General features: G+C 43.5%; 1 protein-coding gene across 1 annotated transcript in view; it reads right to left on the bottom strand.

Moving 5' to 3' along the window:
- The window catches only part of RHBDF2 (rhomboid 5 homolog 2), a 103864-nt gene extending 81161 nt beyond the window's left edge, over nt 1-22703 (bottom strand). The window contains exon 1 of the mRNA XM_042447551.1: nt 22481-22703. The gene's annotated coding sequence lies outside the window, so the exon portion shown is untranslated. The remainder of the gene's footprint in view (nt 1-22480) is intronic.
- Between the last annotated feature and the right edge of the window lie 920 nt (nt 22704-23623).

Genomic DNA, 23623 nt, shown 5'->3' with positions numbered 1-23623 from the left:
CTCGGAACTATTCAGGTGCCCTCTGTACCTCCTCATCATAATTTAGGAACTGTTTGAAGGCCTTTGGAAGGGTATCAAGGACAAATGGGCCAGTGTGGCGTAATGGTTTGAGTGTTTGATTATGACTCTGGAGATCAGGGTGCAATTCCCACTCGGCCATGACACCCGCTGGGTGACTTTCAGCAAGTCACGCTCTCTCGGCCTCAGGAGAAGGCAATGGCAAACCTCCTTTGAACAAATCTTGCTAGGAAAACCCCATGATAGGTTTGCCTTAGGGTCACCAAAAGTTGGAAAATGACTTGAAGGCCCACAACATATATCAAGGACATGGATGGCTCACCCAGATTTTATCAGACTGCAATACCCACTGGTTAGGACTAATGAATGCTGCAATCCACCAACATTTAGAAGGCCACCACAAGTTGCCTGCCTTGGTTCTAGGGACCCATATGACTCACAGAACAGATACAAATTGGATGGATACTGTCAAAAATGCATCTTTACAAAAGAGAGGAAAGGCAGTACATAAAGGAATTTTCAGGAATTTTTCATTCCTTTTTCAGGAATGTATATTGTAGGGGACAAGCACTAGAAGCTTGCCTTTCACTCCACCCATAGATCTTTGATGAAGGGAAATTAACCAGAGCTCTTATTGAAACTGATGCAACTGTGGCTAAGGCAGCCACAGACCAGTTATGCTAATCTCTGGTGTAGATTTCGCTTTCTTCCTAGGAAATCTCCCATGAATTCCTGCATAGTCCATCACACAGGTCTTGCAGCTACTGACGCTGCTCACAGATAATCCAATACAGCTCTTTGGATGGAATCTGGAACCTAGCAGACAAACACACACAGCCTTGTGGACAAGAGGCTCTCGGCTCTGCCCCCCCCCCCCCCCCAAGTTCCCAGGATACTCAGTTTACACAATGACATGTCTGTGCCCAGTCAGCTTCCTGTCACTAAACACGAGGAGGCTTCCAGGACACTGTCTCATTTCAGGAAGAGAGGAATTCATGGGCTGAGTTGCTGTAATGCTGCAAAACCAGTTAGAAAAGTTGGGTTGCAACATCCTAAACCGGCAACCTTTGGTTATATTTTCAAGGCCTCTCTTTCAATCGAGACCAGGACAGAAACAGAAATGGCAGCTCACTGGACACCATGAGCTGGGTTCTCTCACCCACCCCCAAATTGTCATTCCTTTTTATTCTGCTAAACTGGCCAATTTTGAAAGGATGGAAGGATGTCATATTATTCTCATTCCTTTTTATTCTGCTAAACTGGCCAATTTTGAAAGGATGGAAGGATGTCATATTATTATTATTATCAGGACTGCAAGTACCTTCCATAGACCACCACTTTCTTTTCCCAGAAGCAGAGCTTGCAGAAACTATTTTGGACTACGTTGTTGTTGTTGTGTGCCTTCAAGTTGTTTTCAACTTATGGTGACTCAAAGGTAAACCTATCATATAGGGGTTTCTTGGCAATATTTGTTCAGATAGGGTTTCCCTTTGCCATCCTCTGAGGCTAAGAGTGTGGCTTGCCAAAGGTCACCCAATGGAATTCATGGCTGAATTGGGAATTGAACCCTGGTCTCTAGAGTCATAGTTCATCACTCAAACCACTACTCCATGGCAGCTCTCCTATTTTGGACTACATCTCCCATAATCCCCCAAACCAGAATGCAGTCCAGAGACCACTGCCTGCATGTATCAGCACCTAAATGGGCAATTGACTGGAACCAGAGGTTTAAGCCATATGAGTGAGGGCAAAGCTGTCATGCATGGTCTTTGGAACTCTCCACCTTTCCCCAATTCATTAAGTGCCTTCTGTAAATTGCATAATCCCATTAAATGCTTCCTTCTGGTCTTTAGTGGGATGGAATCTGGTTTTATTGCCAGCACTAGGCTCTCTCTTGTTTCTATTCTGCTTCTAATTTTGTTGTTTGTTGTTGTGTGCCCTCAAGCTGTTTCTGACTTACAGCAACCCTAAGGTGAACTTATCATGGGGTTTCCTTTTGTTATGCTTGTTTTTAAGGGCCATTAGCCTTCTGTCTGCCACATAGAATAGAAACTGAGGGCTTGATAGCGTGCCGCCCATCTTTGCCTAAGTTGGTGTTGCAGCAGCCGCACTCTACAGCACCAACACGTTGCCAAAATGAAGCTGCCTTGAGTGGCTTCTTTTTTGCAGTGCTGCAAACAAGAAAGGGTGTTGCCATGATGCCACTTCCTGTCTGTGATGTGCGGATGCTGTGCCATCATGGCGGCCCCCATGTAGACCAGAGGCAACCATGATGGTGCTGCCACCGCACGTTAGGGTTCAGGAGTGTGTGGTTGCTGCATGCTCCCGAACCCTACTTTCGGCCCAGCTATGGTGCTTATGGCGCTTCCTGCCAGTCTGTACCGGGCTTGAGAGAGCCAAACTAATAGGACTGACACAAACTAAACTTCAAGCCAATTATCTCCACTTTTTTTTATCTGTTAATTTTGCCCCAATACCATAGGATTTTGTGCCACTGGAGAAATTCAGAGTTTAAAAATCTGAGTATTTTTCCCTGTTGGGTAAAGGCAGGAGAGACATGGGTTCAAATCTTCACTCAGCCATGAATCTCAAAGGGTGATCCTATACCAGTTACAATCTCTCTTTACCTGCCTTCACAGGGTTACTGTGAAGATTAAATCAGGAGGGAAGGGGGAGGGCAGAGAGAACTACAATATAGTTTACTACTACTATGATATGTGAGGGGCTTGTAGGGGAAAGAAATGTCCCTTAAAGATTTTCTGATATTTCTACACACTTTGGGGGATCCTTTAAGCAGGCCAGTACCTCCCTTTCTCCCTGTGTTTGACAGGAAGTCAAAGACATCATTAGGCCTGCACATGCTTTACACCATGCAATTTCTCTTTGCTAAATTAATAGCTACTAACCTCCCACTCAGAGCCAAAGGAGTTTTCATGTGTCATGTGCAAATAACATTTCTCTAGAAATGACTAACCTTGCTATTGTCATAGTATGTGTCCAAAAAAAGTATTTTAAGATGTGGTGTTATACTTTCATATATTTATACAGTGCTCTACTTTGGAACGGTTGTTTTTATGAATACCTACAAACTAGGAGGATGTGTATTTTTAAAATAGCCTATCTCCCTTTTTCTTGTATCGTGCCCAAACTCATATGCAACAGCCTTACTCTATTCTAAGGGTGGCCAACAGCAGAGAGTGTGGGGGACATTTTCTACCAGCACAGAGGGGATAAACTGGTATTCTTGATGTGACTGGAAGTGATTTAAGATAATCTCTGGTTCTATTTTCAGTTTTTTTTTCCAGGCATCTGGGGGATATATCCATTGTGAGGAACTTGGGGGTTGTGGAGAAAAATTCTAACACATTCGACGGTAGTTTTGAGATCTTTTGTCTATTTCTGGACCAAACCTCTCAATTTTTTTTAAAAAAATGGGGGTGGAGAGCTGAGGATTTGGGGGACACACAAATTAGAGTCATCAGGCTGCACTTTCCCCATCCTTATTCTATAATAAGGCATCACTTACTCACATACAAGCTGATGTGTACAGCAGCAGCCTAACACAACTCATTAAAATGTCATGAAAGGACAAACATTACAGGGGGCAGGAAGTGTGGGCTATTCCGCTCTTTTAATCTTTTCTCCAAAAACTGGCCATGGAGTTTTTCCCCCACCACATAAGATTACAGCCCATACACACAGCAAAGAGAGACTTGTATGCAGTGCCCAACTGATGAAAAGAATCCTTTCAAAGAAAAAGCTGTCTGGCCAGCCTATCCCAAGAGCACCAGCATTTCCTTCAAACTCATGTTCCAGCTGATCCCTTGAAAATGATTTTCCAAACATGCATAAGCACACATATCATTGCAACCACCTCTCCTCTCGCATGCAAAAAACATCAGCATATTAACAAGTTCATTTTATCAAATTTTCCAAGGAGCTGCCCTTCAGGCTTCTGGCTTGGCAATCACCAGTTAAGTAACCATTAAGAAGATCCCAGTTTCAGAGAGCTTGGATTATGTCTTAGACAAGTGTAAAAAGCAGCGTGAGCGTGTCTTCAAGACATTTCTGACTTATGGTGACCTAGGGCCATCATGGGGTTTCCTTGACAAGTTTTGTTCAGAGATTATTTGTCATTGTCTTTCTCTGAGGCCAAGAGTGTGTGATTTGCCCAAGGTCACCCAGTTGGTTTCATGGCTGAGCAGGGAATCGAACCTAGGGTCTCAGACTCGCAGTCCAACACTCAAGCCACTATACTACACTGGCTTTCCTGTTCCAAGCATTTAAAAAAATCACTGGGTGACAAGTGCTCAAGTCCCTCACTCTCAGCCTCAAAGGATGGCAATGGCAAGCCCCCTCTGAAGAAACTTGCCAAGAAACCCCTAAGATAGGTTTGCCTTAGGGTCGCCATAAATCAGTAATAACTTCAAAGCACACAGGAGCAACAACAACAAAAAAGGGGGTTCCATTTTTCTGGTGATTTTAGCAATAGCAACAGAGTACTTTCCTTTACTGCTTAGCGATGTACTAAGCAGTCTACAAAGTGTAAGCTAATTGCCCTCAACAAGCTGGGTACTGATTTTAGCAACCTGTGGAAGGATGCCAGGCTGAGTCAACCCAGAGCTCCTGGCTGGTACTGAACTCACAACTTTGTGATTTGTCAGTGAGTGGCTGTAGTATAGGCATTTAACCATTGTGCCTATAGATATACAACTCTCCATTATTTCCTGCAAGAAGCAGCATGCTACTTGTGCAGCACACACTCAAGGCTTCTTTAAGCATTGGAAGGAGACTACAAGGAATTTATTTATACATGCTTTGATTGGCAGAATGGGGTTGGACTGGATGGCCCTTAGGGTCTCTTCCAACTCTAGGATTCTTTGATTTTGTGCTATTCATTTCATTTCCATGCTATCTTTCTCCTAGAAAAGGACCCAAATAAAGCCATTTAAAAACTTTACAATAAAAATTAAAAAGACAATTAATATCAACAAGCTAAAAACAGTATAATGACATAAACCTACAAAAGTTAAAAACATAACTAAGGTGCAGGACAGACCACCTGAAAATGGCAGCCTGCTTGTGGCCTAATTCCCTCTGGAGGGAAGCTGCAGCCGCCAAACCACATGGCTTCCCTCTGGAGGAAAAAGAACCCCAAAAAACCAGGTTCTTTTAGTGCCGCAGGGTGTATGTAATGAGTGCGACATAAGCGCCACGCGGCAAAGTGCGGACACTGCACATCGCTTACATCACAATGGTGGCACCCGTATGGATGGGATGCTGCCATTATAGTGCTGCACGGTCCCTAACCCTAAAATTGGCGCCAGCACGGCGCATTTGGGCCGTCTGTTTCGGCTCTAAAACACACACCCTGTATAAAAGCCTCCCTGACACAAGAATACAAATTTGTGTCCAACTTGCATGGAGGCAGATATACGTAATGCACAGACATATCCAGCCCAACCACATGTCCACTCATCACAGACAACCTGCATTCCTCAAGAAGTCAAGGCTGTTTTTATCACCTCAGGTCTTGGCCTAGTCCCACCCCTCAATAAGTGTGACTTGTGTTCCTGAAAGCCCCCAGAAGTGACAATACGTCCTTTAAGCCATTTTCAGGGTCTCATTGCACTGTTTAATATTTTACAAGTAATTTTACTAGCAGAAAAAGAGAAAGAAGGTGGCCTAGAGCTCCCACCAATTAACCCGAAGGGGACTGCAGCCCTTAAAAAAAGCTACCCTTCCTCTGGTCTTTATGTACACTACATGCTAATTTTCACATGGGAACATTTCGTTTAGGAACTCCTTAACATTTACTGCAACTCAGAAGAACATAGCAGCTAGAAATAGCATGGCCATGTGGTCAGTTTCAAATGCATGTGACGTTATTTGGTTCATGATATCCTAGCTAATTCTGGTTTTAGTTCTGAGCTTCAGTGGAAAATTAATAAATTCATTTTTTAAAATGAACACCTTATACACAGGCAAGTGAGTACAGTTGGTCCTCCACATTTCCAGATTAGACTTTTGCAGATTTAATTATTTGCTGTTTTGATTAATATGTTCCCTCTAGAAATTTCAAAGTCCTCCAGCACAACTCCACCAGACGTTGACCATAGAGTTTTTCTGGAGAACCTAGAAGTTCCTGGGACAAACAATTCAAAACAAAACAAAACAATAAAACAGCTTCATTTATATACCACTTCAAGCGGTTTACAACTGTAAGCTAATTGCCCCCAACAATCTGGGTACTCATTTTAGCAACCTCGAAAGGATGCAAGCCTGAGTCAAGCTTGAGCCCTTTTGCTGGTATTGAACTCACAACCTTGTGGTTTTGAGTGAGTGGCTGCAGTACAGGCATTTAACCACTGCGCCACCAGGGCTCCTACCCATCTGCAGGTCCTCAAGCACACAGATTCCTAGAGAGGTCTTGTCTTAGGTAAAAAGATTTGTGGGTCTGTGTGTGTGTGTGTGTGTTTTACATATTCACAGGGATCTTTCATCCCTAACCCCAGCGAATGTGGAGGGCCCACTGTAGATTTAAAAACTAGGCTTTGATTTGAGGTATGAGGATATAAGCTCAGTCTCTATCACCAATTTCCTGATCTTCAAGCCACCTGCAATGGACATGCACAGACATGCCTGGGCACCGCTCTGAATGGACACCGCTCTGAATGGGCACCATGGGGGTGGGGAGATTTGGCACCTAACCAGCTGTGTTCAGGCATTAATTTCAAGACTCCATTTGCTGCCACCAGCAGCAAATTCCCTCTTACTCTTCTTCCCTTGGCACATAAAAGAAGGGAAGATTTAAAACTTTGCTTCCCAAGGGTTGTTCAGATGTTGTTTTTGTTAGCTTGACTATGCAAATACAGTGGTCCGCAAATGCCACCAGGCCCCACCACCAGCTTCTGTCCCAGCTTGGCTGGGGGCTGAGAGGGACGACTTCAAGCCGCGAAGGAGAGGACTGGGTGCTCGGCCCAGTCCCCTCCTCCTCGGCTTGCTTTCCCTTGGCTTGAAGGGAGCCAAGGGAAACCAGGCTGCAAAGGAGACGACTGTGGCCTTGGCCCAGTCCCCTCCCCCATGGCTTGCTTTCCTTCAGCTCCGCTCGGGCTGAGGGAAACCAAGACTCATTTGGGACTGAAGGAGTCCAAGCACTGCCGAGGAGGGGCACGGGCCATCAGCCCAGGCCTCTCCTCAGTGAGGCTTGGCGTTTCTCCAAAGGGAGTCGAGGACTCCCTTCAGAGAGAAGGATCCCAAGCCCCACCGAGGATTGGCCCCGCCGAGGCTTGCCTTCTCTCCGAAGGAAGTCCTTGGACTCCCTTCGGAGAGAAGGAGTCCAAGCTGCGCTGAGGAGCGGCGCAGGCCATCGGCCCAGGCCCCTTCTCAGCGCAGCTTAGCTCCCTTCTGTCTCCAATGGATCATTGGATTATCCGACATTTTCGTTTATCCGACAAGCAGTCGGTCCGTTTATGTCGGATAATCAGGACTCTAATGTAATGTAATAAATAAACAAATTAAGGCACAGTACAGACCGGCAGAGAAATGCTGGCCCTTTAAACTGCGCAGCATTGCCGTGGTAACCAAACCGCACAATGCAGCTGCGCAGTAAAAAGGAGTCGCCTACAGTGGCTCCTTTTTTGTAACATTGTAAGGGGCTGCAAGTCTGAGTGTGACTTGCCTAAAGTCACCCAGTTGATTTCCATGGCCAACTAGATATTTCAACCACACTGGGTTATTTTGTAGTGGGAATGAGCACTCTAAGTCATACAGCGTAACTCTACCAGAGTTCTACCAGTGATGCTGCTTCTGGGAATAGAGGTGTGGGCGCTCAGATACCCACATGCCATCCCTATGCACCACATGTGGGAGGTGCCACTGAGTGCTTGCTGTTCAACAACAGACCAACACACAGATTAACATGTAAATCACTTCCTCTCAGGCAAGTGTCACATAGTGTGTGCACACACACACACAAACACACACACCACTCACTTCCATGCCACCACCCTCTGAAGATGCCAGCCACAGATGCAGGTGAAACATCAGGAATAAATTATTCCAGAACGTGGTCACATAGCTCAAAAAAAAAACCCACAAAAACTATGGATGCTGGCTGTGAAAGCCTTCGACTTCACACTTGCCAAGAAAACTCTAGATATATGTACACTACAAAAATAAAGCCACTTGACACCACTTTAACTATCATAGCTCCATCCTGTGAGATCATGGGATTTGTAGTGTGGTCAGGTATTCAGCCTGATCTGTCAGAGCTGTCGTGACTCACTATACTACAAATCCTAAGATTCTGTAAGAGTCATGGCAAAAGTGTCAAACTGCTTTATTTCTGCAGTGTGGCTACACCCCGTTTTGTCTTAGGGTTGCCACCACCATAACAACACTGAAGAGGAATGGGTTAGTAATTCTTGCTTAATTGTTGCCACTACATGGCTTTGTAAGATTCTATAGAGTATAGGTTTGGTTTAACTTCTGGATAGTCAGTAGACTCTCAGGGTGCATGCCAGGCTCTGCTTGTGATTGAGTCTTATCTAAACAAACTGCTGAGTTCAATCTACTAACAGACTCCATTCATAACTCTTAAAGTGCTAATTTTCCCCTACAGTCCCTCACAAGGAACAACAGAAATAGTAAAAACCTATTACCTCTGAGAGTGTTTAAGACAGGAAAATAATCAGAGATATGACATATGATCAGTTATGTAAATTAGAAGAGCTACAACTTGATTAAAGAAACTGCAATACGAATCAGACATATTGTTTTAATTAATTAAATGTCCATATACCGGTAGATACCAATTTTTCTTGAAGTAAGGAAGGTTTCTACTTTATTTTTCGATGAGGTACTTATGTTTTGTATGAGGCACCATCCAGAACATGCTCTGATCTTTGCAAGTGAAAAAGAGGAAAGGCACTTTTAAGATAGTTCTTGCTCTCAGCAATTTGTTTAAGTACTATATAATTTTTAATTTGGAATATCTGCTGCCTAATCAAACTGCAGGCATTTAACTTTAAGTCATTTTAATCAATCTTTTTTTAAAAAAAAATAAACAGGTTAAGATAACAAATCAGTTAACTGTTCTACATATTTTGAATGTATGTGCGTCAGCAGATGAGTTATTTCTGATTGCTACATGTAGTTGTCATAAAGCTGGATGGAAAACTAGTAAGCATTGCTCTCCCTATGGTATGCAACAGGGAAAGGTTACTAAGCCTCAATAATTCAGAGGTTATAGCTAAGGAGAACATTCTGTGGAATCAAAAATAAAGAAAATGGTGAGGCACATTAAAAGTTAACACATGTATTATTATATTAGCTTCCATGGACTAGAGTTCACTTCATCAAAGGTAACAATGCTGCAAAAGGTTTATAAATGTTGGCAGTTTTATTAGTCTGTTTCCAAAGAAAATGATAACCTCCTGATTGCCAAGAAAAGTACAGTAAAAGGTTGGTGACTTTTAATTTTTTCCACCAAGAACATTAAAACATTCTTTGTGAAACCCACACAACATATGAGATTTCACAAAAATGGCATAGGATTCCTAAAAAATCTGAGAGCAAAAGTTTCCTCCACAATCCTGGGAAGTCAAAGGAGGACAGGCTAATAAGTAGGTCAAACAATTGCGAAGCAGAAACACTTATGATTTAGCAAGCATCATAGGTAAGAGAGTAATTGCTCATTATAGCTTACTGCAAGTGGAAATAAATGGTTTCAAATGGAAACCTTTTTGTCCTCCATGTAAACTGTGGATAAGCTTGTATAATCCACAAGCTTTAAAATTAATGAGATAAAGACTGCACACACCAAAGGGCCTTGTGGTCAAAATGGGAGAAATTTCTATTGTGGCTTCTGTTCATAGCTTAATTGCTGAAGTATTCTTTCTAACAAGGGTTTCTAAATTCACAGCTCTCAAGTACAGTAAATGCAGCCCTATTCATTTGGCCAAATTTTAAAACACACACACAGAAAGAGAGAGAGAGAGAGGGGGGGGGCATTAGAGGCAAATTACAGTAACTACTAAACATGAAGGCAAATATCCTGGCCAGATGGCAGGAAGCGAGTTTTCATCTGTGTCACAACCACATAGCAGTGTTGTTATGAGTTAAATTTTCCAAAATCTGCAAAATGAGAAAAAACCATCATGACAGAGAAGAGTCCCTCAGACTAAATCTTGCTAAGTAATCTTGGACACATGCTTCTCCTTTGCAAGACAAGGAATGATCTTCAAGCCTTACAGAACTTCATACAATATACTTAGACATTAAATCAGAATATTAACAATTATTTAAGATAAAGCAGTAATGAGGGAAAGGGGAAAATGCAGTTCTATGGCATTGTTAACTGGTTTACTTTGGGATGACCTTTAATAGATCCTTTTGAAGACCTCTCACTGTTTAAAGTCACTGAAAGATAATTCCCTTTGTTCATTAGTACTGAAATGGTAGAGAAATATTAGTAGGGGCACTGAACATCCATGATCGATAACTACGTAGAATAGGAAATCCTCAGTAATTATCTCATAGAATTTTCAGTAAAATGCTAAAACAAAAGAATGATAATTTCACTATGAAAGTCACTGACAGTACAGATTACAATATGGAAGATGTCCAGTTGTTAACAGTGTTTGTATAAAAATCCATTAGCCACTTAATCGAGAGGGGGGGAACTAATCAAAACAATTCATTTCAATAATCACTTCGCTAATTAACACTTTGGAAAACAAGTGTTCTAAGATTAACACTTACCAGAAAAGCAGTTTGGGATCTGATATGGAAATATGTTTACGTGTTTTACATTTTTATGAAAATGTTATTTTGGAAAAACTACACACACACCTATAAGAAATAAACTGAATGCTGGAGGGGACTGCATATAAATATATGAAGATTTACTAGTACTCCACTTTCAGAAAATTTAAGTACCGTATAAATCAAGAAATTTATGCCCAAAAATAACTCTAAAAGTGGGTCGACTCATATACAGATCAATCCAGTCGCCATGTCCTCCAGGCTGCAGCCGGCTCTTCCTCAGCGGGGCGACAGGGAAAACGGGGCCAGGCCTCGTCCTCCCTGGTCGCCGCCTCTCTTAAAGAGCCGGCGCAGCTTGGAGGCCCCTGTGGCCTCCAGGAGCAGCAGCCGGCCATTTTGCGGCGGCGGAGACCGAGGCCGCGAGGAGGACGAGGCCAAGCCTCTTCTCCCGCGCGGCCTCGGCCTCCCGCCACAAAATGGCTGGTGCCTCCGGGAGGCCAAGAGACCTCCAGGCTGCATCCGGGCCACTTACAGCGGTGGCGGCGGCAGCAGCGGAGACGCGGCGGCGGCGCGGCGACCCAGGTAAGGAGGGTAGGGAGGAGGGAGGGAGGAGGGGGAAAAGAGGAGGGAAGGAGAGGGACTTTGTTCCTAATGGCGGTGCGCATGCACACGCCGCCATTAGGAACAACTTCCGGGTTTGCCATGCGCGTATGGCTCAATCCGCGTATGGCAAATCCGCGTATACCGAGGATCCACTGTACATGCATCTACTGATATACAAGTTAGAATGCCCCTTCTAACAAGCTAACAGTGGTCAAAACGTACAGCCTTGTTAATACAGTATATGATTTAGCTTCCTTCATTTTTGAAGGATAAGTTATTTATCCTACTTTGCAACACATGAGGTCAACTAGTTCAATACAAAGCAATATACAAACACAGACATCAGCAGAACTGCCATTTATAAATAGGTGTCTAATCCTGACAAAATTGGTGCCATCATTCTTTATATCCGGAGGCCCTATACAGTGATAGGAAATGTTTGCAATGTTATTCTAAAATGTTATTGCTAGATTGATGGCAAGGTGAAAAAATACCACCATTCTCATTTGAATTGAAAACCCTTTAGCCCTTGCTGTCTTAACATGAAATACCGAAGTCAGAATCATCTATGCATTGTATTTCTGATGTCTAGGTATGGTTGTCAAAGCTGGACAATAAAGATGCTGACAGGAAGAAAAGCAACCTACTTGAAGTGTGGTGCTGAAGGAGAGTTATGAGAGACGAGAGCCAGGATTTTGGGGAAGGGGGGGGGGGTCCAGACTAAGTGCCACCATTATAATGGGGCTTGGGTGCGGGCGTAGTGGCGCGCACCATTCATGTATCTAACAGAAAGGGGGGGTCCGGACCCCATGGACCTCCCTCCCTTGGCTAAGTCCTTGGTTATATGGATATACTGGGACTGTTAAAAAGATAATAAAAAAGAGCAAATCAAGCTAGAACTGTCTGGAAGCTTCTTGGAACAATTTCTCCTCGTAGAAATTTCCAATATAAAGTGAAGGCTCATGGCCAGCATCCATAGTATTTTTGTGGGTTTTCTGGGCTATGTTGACCATGTTTAGAAGAGTTTCTTGCTGACATTCTTCCTGAAGATGCCAGCCACAGATGCTGGCAAAACGTCAGGAAGAAACTTTCTAGAACATGGCCACAATGCCCAAAAAAACTACAAAACTATGTCTGGAAGCTGCTTCCATATGGCAGAATTAATAAAACTTGATACCACTTTAACTGTCATTGTTCCATCCTATGGAATCCTGGGATTTGTAGTTTTGTTGTGGCACCAGAGCTCTATGACAAAAAGCTAGATATCTCACAAAACTACAAATCCCAGAATTTCATATCACTGAGGGATTGCCATTAAGTGATATCAAACGGCATTAATTAGGTAATGTAGATGCAGCCTAATGGACCAAACTGAAGCTGTTGTACTTGAATATATAATTAATGAGAAATGTGATTAACTGGAAAATGCTTGGTAAAGCAGACAGTAATAAGAACAAAGGGAGACCACAGAACAGTGTGAACAAATTCAATCAAGGAAGCCATGACCTGAGTTTTCAAGACCTGAAAAGGGCAGTATGATTGGGGCTCTTGGAGGTCTCTCATTCATATCATCACTGGGTCACTGTAAGTCAGAGTCAACTTAACAGCAAATAACAACCTAGCCTGCAATCCCAATGGTGAGCTGCAGTTCACACCACAGAATGGCCTTAAAACTGCCCACCCATCCCCATATAAATTCTGATTTGTGCTGATGGTAGATTTCCACAGAAGTTGCAAGATATTAAAGGACAAAACACGAGTAAGACGTGCTCAATCCGATACCATCTCTGCCCAGTTCCATGTAAGACTCTGAACAAGGTTGTCATGATGAACTGACAAGAGTGGCTATTTTTAGTGCCACGGCACACACTACTTCAGCATGAGCTACTTAAATAGACTGCAATGCTATGTGCATGTACCTTTGAAAGCTTCACTGCACATAATGGGAATCTGATGCTGTCCTGCCAGGTAAGGATCAGAACAGAACCTGTATGACTATCATACATGAAGCAACCCTTAATCCACTGAAAGTTCCCAAAAGCAAGGAAGAACCATAGCCACATATACTGGGTTAACGCTCCATCCAAATCTGAAGAGCAGCCCAGTATCCCACTCGATTCTTCTACTGGCACAGTAATCCATTATTGGACTGCCGAAGTTGTTAGTATTGGTTAGGCTTGCAGTCAAGAACCATCCCAGCACCTCAGATTTCAACACCTGAGACTAGGGACAACCCCTTGCAATGGCACAAGGAGTGGGCCCTGGTGATCTTACAAGGAATGTTATAAGAAGCCCCTGGCGTGTCATTAAGCACGATACATTAAGTAATTAACCACAAGTGAATTGTATGCCATTCAAATAATAATAAAAACTCCACAAATTCAGCAAATAAGAAAGTCAGTGTGGTGTAGTGATTTTGAGTGTTGGACTATGAACTCTGGAGACCAAGCTTGGCCATGCAATCCGCTGGTGAACTGGGCAAGTCACATTCTCTCAACCTCAAGGGAAGAAAATGTCACACTTCCTCTGAACAAATTTTGCCAGGAAGAACCACACAATAGCACCACCTTAGAGTTGCATGTTTAAAATGACTTGAAGGCATACATGACTTTATACATATATTTTTCAAGGCAGCATTCTTGCCCTCAGATTCCTCCTTCCTTGCCTTTAAAACTACAGAAGAGAAAGCCAGGCACTAACACTTAGGGCTGAGCTCTGGAAGCTGGGAAATACTCTACTGGCACTGTAACAATACAGTGTCAAAAATTATCAAGTATGAGACAAATCTCTCTGCTGCTAGGAAGGCATTGACTGGCACCTATTCAATCTGCTGACAACAGGCCTCACTAGTAAGCAACTAGTTTTACCAGCAAAGTCAATTTGAGGAATAATGTGGACAAGGGAGAAAGCCAAGTCCTCCTTCAAAGTAAGCTCCTGGAAATCAACCAGAAATGTTATCACAGCAAAACTTTTCCCCCAGCCTTTTCCCTTCCCCTCTCCAAGTTTGGACAACAAAGGAATGGGGAAAGTTAATTTCTCCCGCAAGGTTGTCATGTGTCTTACCCAGCTGCCTGCAAAATCCGCTTCTGACTAAAAGAGGAGAGGGACCCATGCGGGTAAACCAGACAGAAAAGAATTTAAGCGGAGGGTTGTAGCTAGTAATCCTTTGGTATGACCTCACCAGTTCAACTTCCTTAATTGATGCCAATGTCTCAAAATTATAGGCGTGTACTGGAATTTTAAGCGAGGTGAAAATAAAGAAAAAGCACCCCAAAAACACAGTGTATCAAAACTGTATGTCTGAAGTTCGTATGATAGATCAGATGTTCTCCCTAAAACAGAAGTGAGACCACATATCTCCAATGCTGCATCCCTGCTAGCATTCGTCACCATTGGGTATGTTAGCTATGGTTGATGTGAATTTCTGTGTAACATCTGGAGAGCCACATGTGGTCCATCAATGCTCTAAATACACATAAAGGGAACTCCATAAAAGTGTCCATAATTTGAACCCTCTCATGCAGTACCAACACACAGTTATTCCCACTTGTCACTCTTACAGGACTTTCAGCTAATCTGGATCCAAGTGCTTCTTCTTTGTCCATTGTTAGCCCACCAGCATTTTTTTCACCAATAACAAATTCAGATGGAGTAGGGATTGTTTTGGAGATGCTCTTTCAGTTTGCATTTCCAGCCTGGGCTATATGTGAATTATAGAATCATAGAATCATAGAGTTGGAAGTGACCAACAAGGGTCCATCCAGTTCAACCCCTGCCATGCACGAACCCTTCAAATCAAAGCATACCTGCAGAACGGCCATCCAGATCTGTTTAAAGACCTGCAAGGAAGGAGACTCCACTACACATCCGAGGAAAGATGTGTTGTTCCACTGTCGAACAGCCCTTACTGTCAGTAAGTTTCCTCCTAATGTTGAGGTGGAATCTCTTTTCCTGTAGCTTGCATCCATTATTCTGTTCTGTTCTGTGGAGCAGCAGAAAACAAGCTTGCTCCCCTCCTCATATGACATCCCTTCAAGTATTTAAACGGGCTATCAATATCACCTCTTAACCGTCCTCTTCTCTAGGCTAAACACCCCCAACTCCCTAAATCGTTCCTCACAGGACATGGTTTCCAGACCACCACATTTTAAGTCGCCCTCCTTTGGACGTGCTCCAGTTTCTCAATGTCCTTTTTGAATTGTGGTGGCCAGAACTGGACCACAGTATTCCAGGTGGGCCTGACCAAAGCAGATAGAGTGGCACTATTACTTCTCTTGATCTAGACACTATCTTTTATTGATGCAGCCTAAAATTGCATTGGCCTTTTTAGCTGCCATATCAACACTGTTGAATCAGTTCAAACTTGTGGTCTACTTGGACTGCTAGAATCCTTTTCATCAATGTAGTCTTGTTCAGCCAGGTGTCCCCCATCCTATATCTATGTATTTCATTTTTTCGCACCTAAGGTCAGTACCTTACATTTCTCCCTGCTGAAGTTCATTTTGTTAGCTTTGGCCCAGGTTTCTAGTCTATTCAGGTCATTTTGAATTTGGATCCTGTCTTCTGGAGTATTAGCTACCCTCCTATTTATGCATCTGCAAATTTGATAAGTATGCCCCCAATTCTGTCATCCAAGTCATTGATGAAGATGTTGAATAGCACTGGGCCCAGGACATAGCCTTGTGGGACCCCACTGGTCACTTCTCTTCAGGATGAAAAGGAGCCATTGTTGAGGACTCTTTGGGTTCGGCCAGTCAACCAATTACAAATTCATGTAACAGCTACCTTGTCTAGCCCACATTTTACAAGCTTGTTTGCAAGAATGTCATGGGAAACCATGTCAATGTCAAAGGCCTTACTGAAATCAAGATATACTATATCCACAGCATTCCCTTCATCTACCAAGCTGGTAATTTATCAAAGAAAGAGATAAGATTTGTCTGGCATGACTTGTTTCTCTGAAACCCATGTTGACTTTTTGTGATTATGGCATTGCCTTCTAGATGTTCACAGACTCTCTGTTTAATGATCTGCTCCAGAATCTTTCCTAGTACTGATGTCAGACTAACTGGACGATAATTGTTGGGATCCTCTTTTTTTCCCTTTTTGAAGATGGGGACAACGTTTGCAGCCTTTTATTTGTTGATGGTTTTTGTTCATCTGTCTAAATTTAAAGTCTTGTCATCCTGGCAACCCATCCCTCCTTTACTTAAACAATTATACAATTCCAACTGTTATTGCTCACGTTCTTCTAGCGTGAAACAGAAATGCTTCAATTTTGAATTAAACTTGTTTCTTTAAATCAATGGTTCTCAAATTTCAGACCCCAGAAATTGATGGACTGAAAATCCCAGAATATCTATCCACTTGATCTGCTGAACTGGTGCTTTGGAGAATTAGATGAAGTCCAAATACAAATGAGGACCCAACTGCTGCTTTGAAGTGAGGCCAAACCTGGGAAGTCAGTCCTTAATTTGCCAAATCCACTGGTGAGTTCATGAAAAAGGCATAAAAGAGAAAAATGTTTTCTAGTACCCCCATTATGTAGCTACCAAACAGTGCTTCTCCTGCAGTCCATGATAAAAGAAACCACTGCTATCTCCATTTCATGAGACAACCAAAGTCACTGTTGGTGCATGAAGCACTTCCTTCATATGCCTCTTCTCAGAAAATATCTCAACTCCATTTCATCAGGTAATTTTGCATTCTACCTTTCTATGAAAAAAAAAGAATAGACTATTCCCATGCATTCCTTCCACATTGTTCACTGTTGTATATTTCTCTCTCTGTAGCATATCCCTTTAGCATTTATTCCTGAAGGCATCAAATCCCACCGGATCTTGGAAGCTAAGAAGGGTCAACCTCGTCAGTACTTGAATGGAAGACCACCAAGTCCACCATCAAGGAATACCTTCTTATATTCAAAAGGAGCAATGCCAAAATCACCTGAGTATTCCTCATCAAAGAAAACCCTATGAAATCCATGGGGTTGCCATAAGTTGACAGGCAACTGGAAAGCCACACATACACATGCACACACGAGCACACACAAACACTTGCTCCTATCCTCCATTCTCTCTTCAGTTTTAGTTTTCCTCTTACATACTCTTTTTCCTAACTTTAACCCTGGCCTTTTGGCAGAAGGAAGATTAACATGGCATCCTAAATCCAATGTGGAAACACTAGAATTTATATAACAGCAGCATGAAATGCAAAATGGGTAGCTTACTAATGGGGCACCTACATGACACATTATCCCATTTCTCTTCCCTGCGATAGCTGTGTTTGTACTCCCACACACCTTCTCAAGCAGTTTGCTTTTCCTGACTGTTAAGTTTCCAAAAGGGTAGCTCTAACAATCTGTTGTCATAACAAGAAGTCTTGGGGCACATTTGTGTAGACTCCCACCCACAAAAGCTATTACACTAAGTAAGACAGCCACCTCAGACAGAAGACTGAGAGGGCATTAAAAGGCAAGATTTGTTCACTGTTTTGTTTTCCCTGCCAGGAATGGGGAGATCTGCTTGGGGGATTTTCTACCTTAAGTGCCAAAATAAATAAGTTGTCCCTCCATATTAGCTAGGGTTAGGGGAACAAGACCCCCGTGAATATGGAAAAACCGCAAATAACAAAAACACTGTTTTTACCTGAGAGGACACCTCTCTAGGAATCTCTAGGTCCTCCAGTGCAACTCTGTGGTCAATGTCCAACATACACTGACCATAGAATGGCACTGGAGTAGCTACAAATGGTCTTTCAGTGCAACCTTTAGTTAAAGTTGACCACAGAGTTGCACTGGAGGACCTAGACAGTCCTAGAGAGAACATATTAATGAAATCTGTGAATAATCAAATCCGCAAATATCAAATCCGCAAATATGGAGGGATGACTGTATGCCAATTCAGAATATTAATACATGTGGCTATGGGCATGGACATTTCCTGTTCTTGTTCCTGGTATCATCCAAACTGGCCAAATTTGTCCTGAAACTGTGGTTTTCACTGTTGTACTTAATCACTTTTATGTTTAAGAGCCAAACCTCTTGCCCTAATATATTTCCTAGTCATTCCAGTCAGTTGCAGCAACTGTTTACTCCTTAACTGAATGCAGAGTTTTTCCCTCTCCTAGTACATATACTCCTTCCCAGGAGGAGAATGTAGGACGAGTGAGGGAGGCTCTTTAACATTTTGGCCCCCCCTCCAGCCCTGGAGTAACTCCGCGTGGGTGCTGGCCCATAAAGTCTCAGGTGATACTATGAATATTATTTTGTTGAGGCCTCTTGGCCTCCAACACCACCACCTGGTCCTTCCACGGTGCTGGCGAGGAGGCGGAGCAGCAGCGCCAGTCGAGGCCTTCAAGGCCTCCACCACCACGACCCAACCTCCTCGCCACTGGAGGCCCTGAAGGCCTCTGGCACTGCAGCTACATCTCCTCGCCGCCACCGCCACAGAAGGTGTTGGAGGCCAAGAGGCCTCCAGGTCTCCACTCGGCCCTTCCATGGTGGCAGCAGTGGCAGCAAGGAGGTTGAGGCTTGGCCTCCAACACCACCACTGTGCCGCAGTGCTGGAGGCCAAGCCTCAGCCTCCTTGCTGCCGCCACTGCCAATGTCACAAGCAAGACACCCACAAATAAACCAAGCTGCACCCTTTTTGTTGACTTTTTTTAAAAGTGAAGAGAGAGTTTAGACAGTGACCTTACATGGTGCAACCTCTTAAAACATCCATAGGTTATGAATGAAGGTCACCATGGGGGCCACTGGCCACCTTCTGCCTTGTGACTGCACACTTTTGCTCAAGAGAAATACCAAACATTTTGAAATCTATATAAAGTACAATAATTTCAAATATCCACAAAACAGTGATACCTTCTGACAAGATTTGGCTGTTCTCAGTTCAGGTGGTACTGGAAGGAATTCCATGCAGGCAGACAAAATGCAGACTTGTGACTAACATGTCATAATTTGTTTTTCCTTCTATGATTTTAACATGTTTGCCTGATGAAGATGCCAGTGCAGCTTCAAAAGCTTGCAACATGTACACTGTGCATTTCAGTTGTTCCAGTAAAGGTATCACTGTTTTGTAGATTTTGGATATTACTGTACTTCACATGGCCAACATGGCTACCTCTGGATATATTAAACCTATTCAGCTGACCTAAGAACATTGCCATCTCATAAAATGTAATTCATCTCGTCAAATCTGAATACAATGAATCAGAACACACTAAAGCTCTAAAGTTCTGTACTGTACAGTTATAAGCATTCTACTACTTTTAACAGGGATTTGAACTTTTTTAAACAGTCTCATTATTATGATTGCTCTAAATGCACTGTTTATTGCAATTCTAATTGCTCTGCAGTTTAATCTGTTTTAACGATCTAGTGCAAAATGCAGCAGCCAGACTAATGTCAGGTGTGAATTTTAGAGACCATATAACAGCAGCCCTGCAAGCACTGCACTGGCTTCCAATGTGCTTCTGAGTTCAATTAAAGGTGTCGGCGTTGACCTGTGTGTGTGTGTGTTGTGTGTCTTCAAGTCATTTCCGACATATGGCAACCCTAACAAAAACCTATCATGGGGGTTTTCTTGGCAAGATTTGTTCTGAGGAGATTTGCCATTGCATTTGACCTACAAAGCTCTAAATTACTTGAGGCAATGATATATGGAAGACTTGTTGTTGTGTGCCTTCAAACCATTGCAGATGTATGGTGACCCTAAGGTGCACCTATCATGGGGTTCTCTTGGCAAGATTTGTTCAGAGGAGGCTTCCCCTGAGGCGGAGGGAGTGTGACTTGCCCAAGGTCACCCAGTGGGTTTACATGGCTGAGCCAGGATTCAAACCCTGGTCTTCAGAGTCACAGTCCAATTCTGAAGCCACTACACCACACTGGCTCATATGTGAAAGACTGCCTCTTCCCATATAAGCCTGCAAGAAATTTGAGATTGTCAGAGGAGACCATGTTGCATGTCCCAACACCTTGTGAACTTAGGTTGGTGGGTACACATAATACAGCTTTCTTTGTGCCAGCGCCTCAACTGTGGAACTCCCTACACAAGGAAGTTAAACTAGCTCTGTCTCTTTCAAGCTTCCAGCAGGCAGCCAAAACATTGATTTTCAGCACGGCATTCAATGTCTGAAAGCACTGTTTTAACTGGATTCTAGGATTGGTTTTTTTAAACTGCTTTTTGGTGTTTTTAAAGACTATTTTAATATGTTTTTTAAAAAAAATAATCTTTTCATTGTTTTAATTTTTTTTAGCAAACTCATCACCACAGGAACTCATGTGGGCTGGAGGTATCTCTACACTGCAGAATGCAGTTTGACACCGCTTTAACTTCCATGGCGCCCCCTCCCTTTTTAATGGAAAAGCAGGATATTAATAAATAAATGTAACCATGATTAGAACAAGCCAGCTTACTTCTAAGTAAATACACCTTCCATTTTGTTGGAAACTGGAAATAGCTACAAAGTCACAGGCAGGGCGACCAGATGCCATCATCGCCAAGGAGGACAAGGTACTGAAAAATGTAGGACATCCCAGAAAAGTGTAGGACATAACCAAATAAAAGCTGAAAACACTCATATAAATGCAAATTCATGCTTCCTAGATCATGCTCAAAACGGAAGACATTCTGAAATTCCTCCTGGACAGAAGGTTGAAATGTAGGATATGTCCTGGGAAAAGGAGGACACCTGGTCAGAAAATCGCCATGATTTGCAAGCTAGATCCATGAATCAGTCACTGAACTGAAACAAGGGTTGGTGGCGGAAGAAGAGAACTGATGCTACCAGGCACAGTGCATGACTTGAAGTTTCGAAGAAGCCAAAATAAAAAACCTGTGGAGATATGATGAAATATGGGAAGTTTCAACCCACCGCCGTTATAATTGTCACTCAGAAAATCCGAGGAACCTGACTGAGGCTCATGTGCAGGTCTTGCAACATACTGAGAAATACGGGACACCGCCATGCGCTGGAGAAAGAGGCAGAAAAGGAGGAAAGAGGTGGAGGAAGTGTGGAAACAAAAACCAGGATGGGCACCGGACGGAAAGACTTCACACCTACTCACTTGGTAGAGAGAGAGGATGTAATGGACAGGAAAGGAGAGAAAGACAGTGAAGTGAGGAAAGAGAAACCCTGGACAAAAGAAAAAGTACAATCACATCCAACCCCCCCCCCAACAGGGACACCTTTATAGGGACAACCAAAATGCACAAAATACATCAGACAAGTGGGGTAGTGCTTTGAGCATTGGAGACTGGGGTTTGCATATGAAACTCACTGGGTGACCTTGGACAAGTCACACTCTCTCAGCCTCAGAGGATGGCAAGGGCAAACCCCCCTCTCAAGAAACTTGTCTAGAAAACCCCTTCATCACAGAGTTGCCATAAGTCGGAAGTGACTTAAAGGCACGCAATGACAAGCACAACAAGCTTCTGAGGCTCCACTGGCTTCTTCATCAAGCAAAGGGCTTAAAAAATCACGTTGTTGTTGTTGTTGTTGTTATTGGGTGCCTTCAAGTTTCTGACTTACAGTGACCCTAAGAAGACCCTATCATTGGGTTTTCCTGGCAAGATTTGATCAAAAGAGGTTTGCTTTTGCCTTCCTCTGAGGCTGAGAGAGTGTGACTTGCCTAAGGTGGGTTTCACGGCCAAGCCAGGATTTGAACCCTAGTCTCCGCAATGCTCAAAACAGTACACCACAATGGCTCCTTAGAAAATTGTGTGTGTGTGTTGTGTGCCTTCAAGTCATTCTTGACATATGGAGACCCTAAGGCGAACCTCTCCTGGGGTTTTCTTGGCAAGATTTGTTCAGAGAAGGTTTGCCGTTGCCCTCTCTGAGGCCGAGAGAGTGTGACTTGCCCAGGGTGACCCAGTGGGTTGTTCAGATGGAGCTTTCCCTTCGCCTTCCTCTGAGGCTGAGAGAGTGTGACCCAATGGGTTCCATGGCCGAGCCAGGATTCGAACCCTGGTCTCCTAACCCCCCACACTCAAACCAACAGGCCACCGTGTTAAAGGAGGGGGGAAAGGCATATACAGAGCAAAACGAAGGGGGGAAAGAAACTCGAGAGAAAAGCCAAAGAGCTACTTACTCGCCGTGGCTCCCTTTTGGGAGGGCTAGGGGTGGGCGTTGTCAGTTGGGGGAGCCCCAGGTCGTCCTCATTCACGTGTAGAGCGTTCACACGTGCTTCCGAAGCCTGGGCAGGAAGAAGGGCAGCAGCAGCAGCAGCAGCAGCAGGAGGGCTGTGAGCCCGCGCTTAGCAAGGAAGCAGAGCCCGGGGAGGGAAGAGGGAAGGGAGGGAAGGAGGCAGGTGGGGCTTCTCTCTCTCCTCAGCGGCCCAGGAAGTCCCCGGGAAGCACAAGGGCCAGGCGGGGCGGGGCAACACTCACACGAAGTCTCAAGCCATGCTTCTTAGTCACTCTCAAAATGGAGGACGCCCTGAAACTGAGGTGGAAATGGAGAGCACGGCCAAAGGAAAGCCTAATAACACTCATGATTTAGGTGTAAATTCATGCTTCTCAGTCATTCTCAAAATGGAAGAAATACTGAAACCCCTCCTGGACAGGAGGTGGAAATGGAGGACATTCAAGGAAAATTGAGGATATGGCCCAATAAAAGCTAAAAACGCTGACAGAAATTTAAACCCATGCTTCTTAGGCTCAGAATGGAGGACATTCAAGAAAAATGGGGAGGGGGCGTTACCTAATAAAAAGCTAATAACACTCATAGAACTGTAAATTCATGCTCCTTAGTCATTCTCAAAATGGAGGACGTTCTGCAACTGAGGTAGAAATGGAGGGAATTCAATAAAGAATGGAGGATATGACAAAATAAACGGCTGAAAACATAAGACTGTACATTCATGCTCCTTAGGCTCAAAATGGAGGACGTGCTGAAAATGGGGTGGAAATGGAGGGCATTCGAGAAAAATGGATGATAAGGCTTGAAATTTACATGGAAGTATAAATCCATGCTTCTTAGTCAGGCTCAAAATGGAGGATGTTCTGAAACTGAGGTGAAATGGAGGGCATTGAAGAAAAAATAGAAGGCATGGCCAAATAAAAGGCTGAAAACACAGAAATGTAAATTCATGAAACTCCTCAGAAGGTGGAAATGGAGGGCATTCAAGGAAAATTGAAGGCATGGTCCAATAAACGCTGAAAAACACTCATAGAAATGTCAATCCATGCTCCTTATGAGAAATGAGAAAAATTGAGGCTATGGCCACATAAAA

Source organism: Sceloporus undulatus, chromosome 2, assembly GCF_019175285.1.
Source record: "Sceloporus undulatus isolate JIND9_A2432 ecotype Alabama chromosome 2, SceUnd_v1.1, whole genome shotgun sequence".
In the NCBI taxonomy this organism is placed as follows: Eukaryota; Metazoa; Chordata; class Lepidosauria; order Squamata; family Phrynosomatidae; genus Sceloporus; species Sceloporus undulatus.
The sequence above is the reverse complement of the archived record's forward strand: the minus strand, read 5'-3'. Positions and strand labels throughout refer to the sequence as shown.